Raw genomic sequence first — 10,307 nt, forward strand, 5'->3', positions numbered from 1 at the left:
GTTAAAGCAGGAATCCCACATGGTCTTTTTTTTCTGTCTCTAAATTGCATGTTAAAGCACCAATCCCATGAAATAAATCAGGTCTGGTTTTTTTTGTTTATATAAATCATTGCGGCAGGCTATAAGAAGAACGTTGGTTTTTACCATTTTTCTCTTGATTTTTTGTGTTCAGGCTGCTGTTAATGATATATGATTCTGGGCTACCATGGCAACCACAGTCACATGACACATGATGTAGTGAGCAGAGTGGCTGAGGAACGCCCCTTTGAGCTCTGTCTGCACTGTGATATCCTCATTCTCTCCCCTCTGCTATCACATGACATGCTGAGAGCTGAGAGCATTTGTCTGTGTACCTGACTGTCTTTGTGTCTGGCAGCCATTTTGGTTTGCCAAACAGAGAGCTTTTGAAAATGAGATAATGATTTGTAGTAAGATAACTAAAACAACATAAGAAACAAAATCTTAGAAAACTATCACACATATGCTTAAAAGGTACTTACCTTGCTATTTGAAGGAAAACAATCTATGCGGGATTGCTGCTTTAAGTACCTTTTTCAAAAATGCTTCTATAGACATTTTTCTTAGCAGTCCACCTACAAATCATTATCTCCTTTTCATAATCTCTCTGAAGGGGAGGCAAGTATGGCTGCCAGTCCACACACAGACTCACCGCTCACAGTCGGGCATATGAAGGCAGAGGGGGCAGGAAGGGAGAACTTTTACAGTGCACAGAGCAGATTGAGCTCAGAGGGGCGTTCCAAACCTCTCTGCTCACTGCATCATGTGCCACATGACTGTGGTTGCCATGGTAGTCACATGACAAAAATGGTAATTACCTAGATTCTTCTTACAGCCTGCAACTGTGATTTATGTTTAAAAAATAAAATAAATTCATGGGATTGCTGTTTTAATTTTACTTACTTTTAATTTTGTTTTTTTTGTTTTTTTTTTGCTACCTTTTTTAACCTCTCCTATTTATACTACCAGCTTAAAACACAGGGCAAAGATAGCGTTATATGATTGGTGTTATAATGAGGGTGAGATATAATGAACATAATATATTTGGTGGCTCTGGTTAGAATGTTATCATTACACTTTCTGCCCTTTGTGTGTTTGTTGTGCAGGTTTCTTTTGTCTGTGTTTTATAGATTACAATGTACACTATGTGCACTGCGGTATGATCACTGCCCATCTGACCAGCTCAGTTCCCAGTATCCTCAGAGACTGTCCATCATGGACTTAGTGCACATAGAGAACTGTGAAACGGATTCCCAATTAGCTCAGTCTTATCTGATGAACTGATTTATTGTGGGATGACAAGTAGATACCTGTCAGAGCTGTTGCTAGAAAACAGACAATAATAAGCTAATTTGAATATAACTATTCCTTATATTTCCGATGGATTCTGTTTAAATGAAAGGGATACTAACTTAAATATTTATTTTATTTTCTTAGTTGAATTTTTGTCAGGACTCTTGTTTATTTTTTGTTGCAAATTAAAGGCAGCACGGTGGCTCAGTGGTTAGCACTTCTGCCTTACAGCACTGGGGTCATGAGTTCAATTCCCGACCATGGCCTTATCTGTGAGGAGTTTGTATGTTCTCCCCGTGTTTGCGTGGGTTTTCTCCGGGTGCTCCGGTTTCCTCCCACACTCCAAAAACATACTGGTAGGTTAATTGGATGCTAACAAATTGACCCTAGTTTGTGTGTGTTAGGAAATTTAGACTGTAAGCCCCAATGGGGCAGGGACTGATGTGAGTGAGTTTTCTGTACAGCGCTGCGGAATTAGTGGCGCTATATAAATAAATGGTGATGATGATAATAACTTATTTTTGGGGGGCCAATACCCAAAGTTCAGTGCCATATCTCCAGTCCTATTTGAACCTTGACCCTCGTGGACCCCCCTCTCAGCAGCCATCATGCAGACTCGTGGATTCCATAACGAGAGCCAAGCGTAATTCATAGCAAGCAATGTGTACTAGCCATCAATGGCTGAGCAGGCTATAAGTCACTACGACTGGCGGCTGATCATAGTCATGTATAGCCAGCTGTCTGTTCAGTCATTAACTGCAAGAGCAGCCTGTTTGTTTCAAATAGGAAACAAGACTCTGAGCTTGGGTATACACAAGCACTGTTTGTTATCGTAATTTAAACAACAAATAAACAGGGTGTTTACACTAACAGTCGGACGAAAATACAACCAAGAAAACAATATTTTGAGGTTAGTGGCCCTATAAGACAAAAATTAATCCAATAAAATACAAGGAACATCACTGTAATGCTGTTGTACAAACATAGAAAAATAGACAGAACAATACAATCAACATGGTGCATCCAGAAGAAGCTTATGAGGCAGAGCGACCAATTGTTTACAGTTGTATATGCAGTATAGAAAAAAAAGAAAAATTTAACTGTAGAGAAGGTGGGAGGTGAAGGGAGGGGGGGGGGGCGGGGATGGGAGAACTTTTACAGTATGTGCGTAGTTTTTTAGTGAATTTGTCAAGGTTCAGGGGAGGGTAACATAGTAGGAACACCCAGGGGTCCTTCGCAATGGGAGCCTCAAATAGAGAATTTAGAAAGCTATGTACACCGTCCCAGAAAGAGGAGATAATTGGGCAGGTTCACCATATGTGGAGCATAGTCCCCCTGTGGCCACAGCCCCTCCATCAGTCAGGTGAATAGGAGGGATACATGCTATGGAGTTGTGTGGGAGTATAATACCAGTGATCCTAGACTTTGTAGGAGGTTTCTTTAAGCTTGGTGGATATGGAGGTTTTGGCTATCCCCGGTCTCATGACATCGCAGGCTCCATCGTCCGGGGGAGGACCAAGGTCCCTCTTCCATTCAGCCTCATGGGACCTCGGAGAGGGGAAGGCAGCAGCAAGGAATATACTGTAGAGTTGGGATATCATAACCCTGTCCTAGGGTGATTTTTACAAAGGTCTTCAAAGGGGGTGAAGGTCTCGTGAGACATAAGTAGGAGGCAGGGACCGTAGGAAGTGATTAATTTGGAAGAATTCAAAAGGGCTAAGTATCCAGGATGTGGAGCAACTTTTGAGTTCCGCCAGCGGGACCCAGCGGCCCTGTTTAGAGAAGTCTATTGGGAATTTGAGGCCAGCTGGAGTCCAGAGACGAGCTCTTATGGCGGAGAGTCCAGGCGGGAATACAGCGTTGTGCCAAATAGTGGTTAGGGGGGACAGTGCTGTGGTGAGTTTCAGTTTAAAGGAGTGAGAGTCCCAGAGCTTAATGTCAAATTTGATAGTAGGGAGCATTGTGGAGGGAGGGGGGTGTATAGGGGGAAAACCCCAGAGGGGAGTGAGATTGGGCAAGGTAGTATAAGCCGATTCTATATCAAGCCAGGAGATGGATCCTGAGGGGGAATATGAGGTCACAATGTGGGAAAAATGTAAGGCCAGGTAATATAGCTTAATATCAGGGAGGCCCCTGCCGCCGCAGGGGATTGGGTTTTTCAGGACGTTGGCTGAAATCCCTGGGGGTCTGTGGTTCCATATAAATCAGATGAGGGCTGTCTGAATGTTGACAAGGAGGGAGGCGGGGACTAAAATATTTTTTTTAAACTAGAACTCCATCTAAAACTATAAATGGAATTGTGGGTGGAGTTTAATGTGGTAATTAATAAAAATAATAATGTGTTTACAATGGATACAAATTTCACTGGATCTGGCAGGGTCCCTAATAGCTGTAACAATCTTCTTACTTCTTGGCCTTTTTGGAACAGGCTGAGTGGGTATCAAATCACATTTATGAACATGGTTAAGTCCTTTCGGAGGGGCATTGACAACCTGCATGAAATTGGCCATGTGGTTAGAGGAAAATGGAGTGCGGAGAGGGAATCAGTGACTCAGAGGATCTGCAAAGTGGTGAATCATAGGTAACTACAGTTATTTTATATTAACTCTCTGAACTCCACCTAATACTATTTTTTTTTAATATTAAATACCCTCCACCCAAGTATAAGAGCCCAAGTCATCACCCTCCATCTCCTTATGGTCAAAGTATCCCCCAAAAAGCAGTGGTCACCCTGCCATTTTGATACTTGGAGATAGGAAGTGTTAACATAAGAATGAGAACTGAGGGCTGAATTAAGCTCGAAGGATTTTAAAAGCTAAGGCTGGATCATTAAACTGTAGTTAGTACTCTGGGGTGAATAGTTTAACTAAAGGGAGTACGCCTAGCTGATGTAATATGGAAGGGCCAGACATAGCACATAAGTTAGATCGGCGGAGAGTTAAGCAGCCTCTTGGCTTCTGGACGTTGCCCACCCACCCTCCCTGGTTGGATGACATTAGGGTCTGCTGGGGGATGCAGGCTGGTATTATAGTGATGGAGCCGGTTCTGGTACGGCTGGTGTTTTTGGTGGTGGACAAGGATGATGAAGTTGCCGGAAAACGCAGTGCAGTCGACGGCCAGTGGTTAGGGCGCACATTACAGTATTGGGCACCCTTAACCCGCCTCTCTTCGAGTTGGCAATAGTCTCGGCCCAAGTACCGCCCATGCGGGTCGGTTTGTGGTTACATTCCGTTAGCCCAGAAGGGTTGCAGGTTTCTGTAGTGCCTGGGATGAATGCCCCATATAAGGTAGATATGTGCGCCCGGGGTGTGTCTGGTAGTCCCCCCATCTGCGGGTGTCCCATGGTTAATGCTGGGGCATCCTGGTTTACCTGACGGATGTCGAACTGACTGCGCTTTTTCTCCACTGCCATATTTTCAAAATAAACTCCGTTAATTTTGTCACTCTAAGGTGTTGTGTCATTTATTTAAGAATGGTTAAAATAAGGTTAAGAGGAAGTAAAGATATCGGCCGTTAAGCATTTTAAAATCAATTTAGGTGAGCATCGGCTTTAAAGTTGGTTTTAACGTATTTACCGGTGTGCTTGAGAATCTGGCTGACATGTATCAAGTGAGTTTGAAAAGTTTCATAGGATCTTGTCGGGCAGCCAGACGATATCTGACCTTTGATGACATTTTCAAACCAATTAAGTTGTTGTTCTGCTAAAAAAAAACACAGTATAATAACAATAACAATAAAAATATTAATACCAATTATTTTCAACTAAACTTTTAAGCAATAAGTATTAAAAACGATATGATTAGAGTAAGATAATCAGAACAGTTATTTTTGTAGTAGGACACCTGTTGTCAAATGGTGCATTTCATCATTATCTTTACACATGCATAGAAAAGAAAATACTGAGGTTAGACTGACTTTACATTAACACTATTTTTAAACATCTCTTGTGGGGTACTCCCATTTTAGGGTTATTTCACGGTACAATTTTCCATGTTAATTTAACCACTAGGCGCACTGTGCCATTGGAACCTATGAATGAGATTTAATTTTGTCTGTACAAATAATCTGGCAGCTGCCACTCTTGTTAAATGAGATCTCTCCATTTGATAATCGATTGTTACAAGCAAACATGTATCCAATGTAGGAACCATAGTGGGTGAGCTATTTGCATAGGGCTCAGTGCATTTTGGTCTCCAGAAAAATGTCTGCTATCTCACTCAGTCACTCAGCAGAGTGAAGAAAACCTGGAGTTCTTCTGTTTATTTTTTCCACCTGGCTGTGCACTTTGTGGGTGGGGCCGTGCTTTGTGCTTTTTGAATCACTAGGCTACCCAGTTCTGTCCACCCCTCCCCTCCGAGCCCATACTTGCCAACTCTCCCTGAATGTCAGGGAGACTCCCTGAAATAGGGGTGATCTCCATCACTCCCTAAAGAGTCTGGCATTCTCCTTGATGCCTAACCAGTACAAGACGTGGTTGGCTTCGCCATCTGTGGCATGATGACACAGTTCAGAAATTGTGTCCTATATCCATGTATTGATGCCTATGGAGGTGGCCATTTTCATGGAGACCAAGATTTAATGAAAGACTGACAGGTAAGACAACAGGACTTCAGTAATGGAGACAGAAATGTAAAAGACACTTCAGTCTCTAGAGATTCATTAGCTGCTTTTCCTTAACGTATAGTTGCCTACTCTCCCGGAATGTCCGGCAGACTCCCGAATTTCTGGGAGACCTCCCGGTTCTCGCTCCCGCAATAGATAAGTGGCAGGGCGGGGGGCTTAATGATGCAAATATCGTGTCATCTTAGGCCCGCCCCCTGCTGTAATTGGACAAAATTGTGACACCCGTTTAGGGGCGTGGTCAAAAGGATGCAATTAATCAAGCCCCGCCCCTGCACGCCCACCTCTTCCGGGATCTCCCTAAAGCCAACGAGGAAAAGTTGGCAAGTATGTCCGAACCCCTTCATTGCCGTACACCCTGCACCCGTTCTTGCAGAGCAGCAGTGGACAGAATCTCCCCCAACATGTATATAACTTTCCTAGTATTAATACACAGATACTTGTAATACTTTTCAAGCGAGGTTTAAAAATATTTACACAGCTCCATGGGGCGAATGTACCAGCGCCGCTGTACTGCAAAATCAGCATCACATATTTTAACGAGGGGGAAATAAGTCTGGGACCGAAAGGCCGCCAGGTATTTTCCTTTGATTGAACCGTGCGTGGCGTCGGACATGTACCAGCTTTGCTGTTGGTGACAGAGATAAATAGTTCCACTACGTTACTTAAGACACAGCACTTTCTCGGGGCTGTTTGTTGGCCTGAGCCCTGGCAGACGGCTGTGCATTAGCCAAATATTTCACACATGTCCATTATTAAAGGGGCAGCGTAGTACTGGGTGTGTGGGAGTGCCCCAGCGGTACGTTCACCAATACTTAGGGCATATAGTTAGTGGAAATGTATATATTTATAAATGATTCTGCAGTAGGATAAGAACGGTTGCCCATCTAATAATACGTTTCATTTATCAGTTTCTACATGCTTTATCGTATGAGCTTCTCTCTGTGCTTTTCAGTCATGTCTTTATAGACAAACTTGTCTGCTGTTATTGCCCTGTTTTGTTTTGCTTTGTTTTTTTAATGTTCATCGGTCAATCTGAAACCGCCATCGGTCTGTGTATCTTCCCACCGCATTACCAGCGTCCAGTGAGGGTGGAATGAACACCAATTTTTCATGTAATTTGGCTACTTATATGTGTGGCCATATTGGAAACTGGCATGATTACTTGGCTTTAACGTCCTACAGACTGGTAAAGAAATTACCTCCTTTATACGACTTTAACGGCTTCTAAACTCCCTCCTGGTTTTTTTTCGTTATGTTTTTTTCTTTTCATCAAAGCCTTTACATCATCTAGGCACAGCTGTTTCTTTGTATTGGCCTGTGATACATAAAGCTCAATGATAAGATTACAATTCTAGACTTGACATCTCTCAAAGTATTACATGTAAGGTCAAACTCGTGTACGGATGTGATTGGTCTGTACTGTTTTTGATTCAGCTTTTAAATGTTATGGTCAAACCACCCAAATAATGCCATGATTTCACCTGGCCAATCTCATCCACGGACTGGCATTCCATCTCCTACGACATCACATGTATGAGTGTGGTTGTATTGTGCGGTCACATTGACAAACCTTACTGACAAGTATGGAATGGAGACTGCAGAATAAATTGCACTCTATTATAGAAGTATCTTTAGCTATCAAATACCTCCCCAACATCCGAACACTTACAGTTGTGATCAAATAGTCTTTTCCCTGATCCATCCAGGCCCTATCAGGGGATATAGTCGGTACTGCTGTGGGGGGCCCGGACAGACCTCTCCATCTGTCTTGGCCCCGAGGATTGGGGGGAGAAGGGAACATTTACTGGGATAGGGTGGGGGGGAGAAGGGAACATTTACTGGGATGGGGGGAGAAGGTAACATTTACTGGGATGGGGTGGGGGGGAGAAGGGAACATTTACTGGGATGGGGTGGGGGGGAGAAGGGAACATTTACTGGGATGGGGTGGGGGGAGAAGGGAACATTTACTGGGATGGGATGGGGGAGAAGGTAACATTTACTGGGATGGGGGGAGAAGGGAAACATTTTACTGGGATGGGGGGAGAATGGAACATTTACTGGGATGGGGGGGGAGAAGGGAACAGTTACTGGGATGGGGGGGGAGAAGGGAACATTTACTAGGATAGGGGAGAAGGGAACATTTACTGGGATGGGGTGGGGGGAGAAGGGAACATTTACTGGGATGGGATGGGATGGGGGGAGAAGGTAACATTTACTGGGATGGGGGGAGAAGGGAACATTTACTGGGATGGGGGGAGAAGGTAACATTTACTGGGATGGGGGAGAAGGGAACATTTACTGGGATGGGGGGAGAAGGGAACATTTACTGGGATGGGGTGGGGGGAGAAGGGAACATTTACTGGGATGGGGTGGGGGGAGAAGGGAGCATTTACTGGGATGGGGTGGGGGGGAGAAGGGAACATTTACTGGGATGGGGGAGAAGGGAACATTTACTGGGATGGGGGGAGAAGGGACATTTACTGGATGGGGGAGAAGGGAACATTTACTGGGATGGGGGGGGAGAAGGGGACATTTACTGGCATGGGGGGAGAAGGGAACATTTACTGGGATGGGGGGGAGAAGGGAACATTTACTGGGATGGGGTGGGGGGGGAGAAGGGAACATTTGATGGGATGGGGGGAGAAGGGAACATTTACTGGGATGGGGGGGAGAAGGGAACATTTACTGGGATGGGGTGGGGGGGGGGGGGGAGAAGGGAACATTTACTGGGATGGGGGGAGAAGGGAACATTTACTGGGATGGGGGGAGAAGGGACATTTACTGGGATGGGGGGAGAAGGGGACATTTACTGGGATGGGGGGAGAAGGGAACATTTACTGGGATGGGGGGAGAAGGGGACATTTACTGGGATGGGGGGAGAAGGGAACATTTACTGTGATGGGGGAGAAGGGAACATTTACTGGGATGGGGTGGGGGGGAGAAGGGAACATTTACTGGGATGGGGTGGGGGGAGAAGGGAACATTTACTGGGATGGGATGGGGAGAATGTACTGGGACGAGTGAGGGGGCGCATGTATGGCAAAGAGGGAGGAAGCATGTATGGGGGGGGGTTGCCAGATATATTAGTTCTGGGCCCCACGGTTACTGATGCCTATCCCTAAACTATCCAGCCATGTCCACAATAAAACAAACATGCTCACAAATCCATAGGCTGCAATTCATAACTTTTAGACATGTCCCTATTCTGCATAAATTCTGCATAAATTCTGCATAAATAATATGTAAATAAAAAGGTCAGTATAGAACTATATAACAATGGTATACGTTTTACAGATAGCACCGTTTCTCATGTACTACAAAGCTGACTTCCGGACACATACAGTAGGTGTCGATGGGTTTTCACCCATGATTGCTGTTCCGTGTGACATGCATGAACGGACCATTAATTATGTATCGGGTGTCTGTTTATTCTGTGAGATTGTCATACAGCCACAGAGAGTAGTGAGGACATTACATGTCTTGTGGGGAATTTGTTTCCTTAATACCTTACATGTACAAACCACATGCAAATATGAACAATCCATATTAGCCATAGTTAAATGATCTAAATGTATTTATTGGACGTGGTTAGATATAGGAAACAATAACATTTTACCAAATTTGACTTTCCCTGAAAAAAAGAGTTAAATAAAAAGTATATTTTTAAAATCTATAATTCTTTGGTATATTGGCCATTTATTGTTGGTTGTGTGATTCTTTTTTATACTACTATATTATTGTATTGTACTTATATTACATTATATATTATGGGTTTGTAAAGGGGGAGATGTTGCCTATAGCAACCAATCAGATTCTAGTTATCATTTATTTAGTACATTCTACAGAATGACAGCTAGAATCTGATTGGTTGCTATAGGCAACATCTCCACTTTTTCAAACCCATAGTTTAGTAAATATACCCCTAGTTCTCGTTTTAACCATTTGTGTCACAGATCTATACCAAGTCGTCAGGTGTCGTCGTTCCCAAGTGTACTAATTAAATTGCCTTCTGGTGAAAAGTTTGAAGAGCTTGTTTGACTTTGGTAAAATAATTTTTCAGTTTCACACCGCAAATTGTTGATTACATTTCAGTTATAAAATCATTTTCTTTCAGTCATCCCTCAATTAAAATTTGGGAAAAATGTCCCCGCCAAAACCGTGCATCTTCTAGCTCTGCCCAAATTGGCAATGGACAGGCTTCAATACAAGAGGTCATATCCCAACCTACTCACAGGTATCCAGAACCACCCGAGAAATGATTTTCAAATACGCTCGTAATTAAAACGTTCAGGAAATAATAATTACTTATAGGTAGTAAAGTTCATATACAATAAACATACATTTTAAAAAAACTTATAGGGGCTGTACCTATG

Source organism: Mixophyes fleayi, chromosome 1 (assembly GCF_038048845.1).
Source record: "Mixophyes fleayi isolate aMixFle1 chromosome 1, aMixFle1.hap1, whole genome shotgun sequence".
NCBI classification, from domain to species: domain Eukaryota; kingdom Metazoa; phylum Chordata; class Amphibia; order Anura; family Limnodynastidae; genus Mixophyes; species Mixophyes fleayi.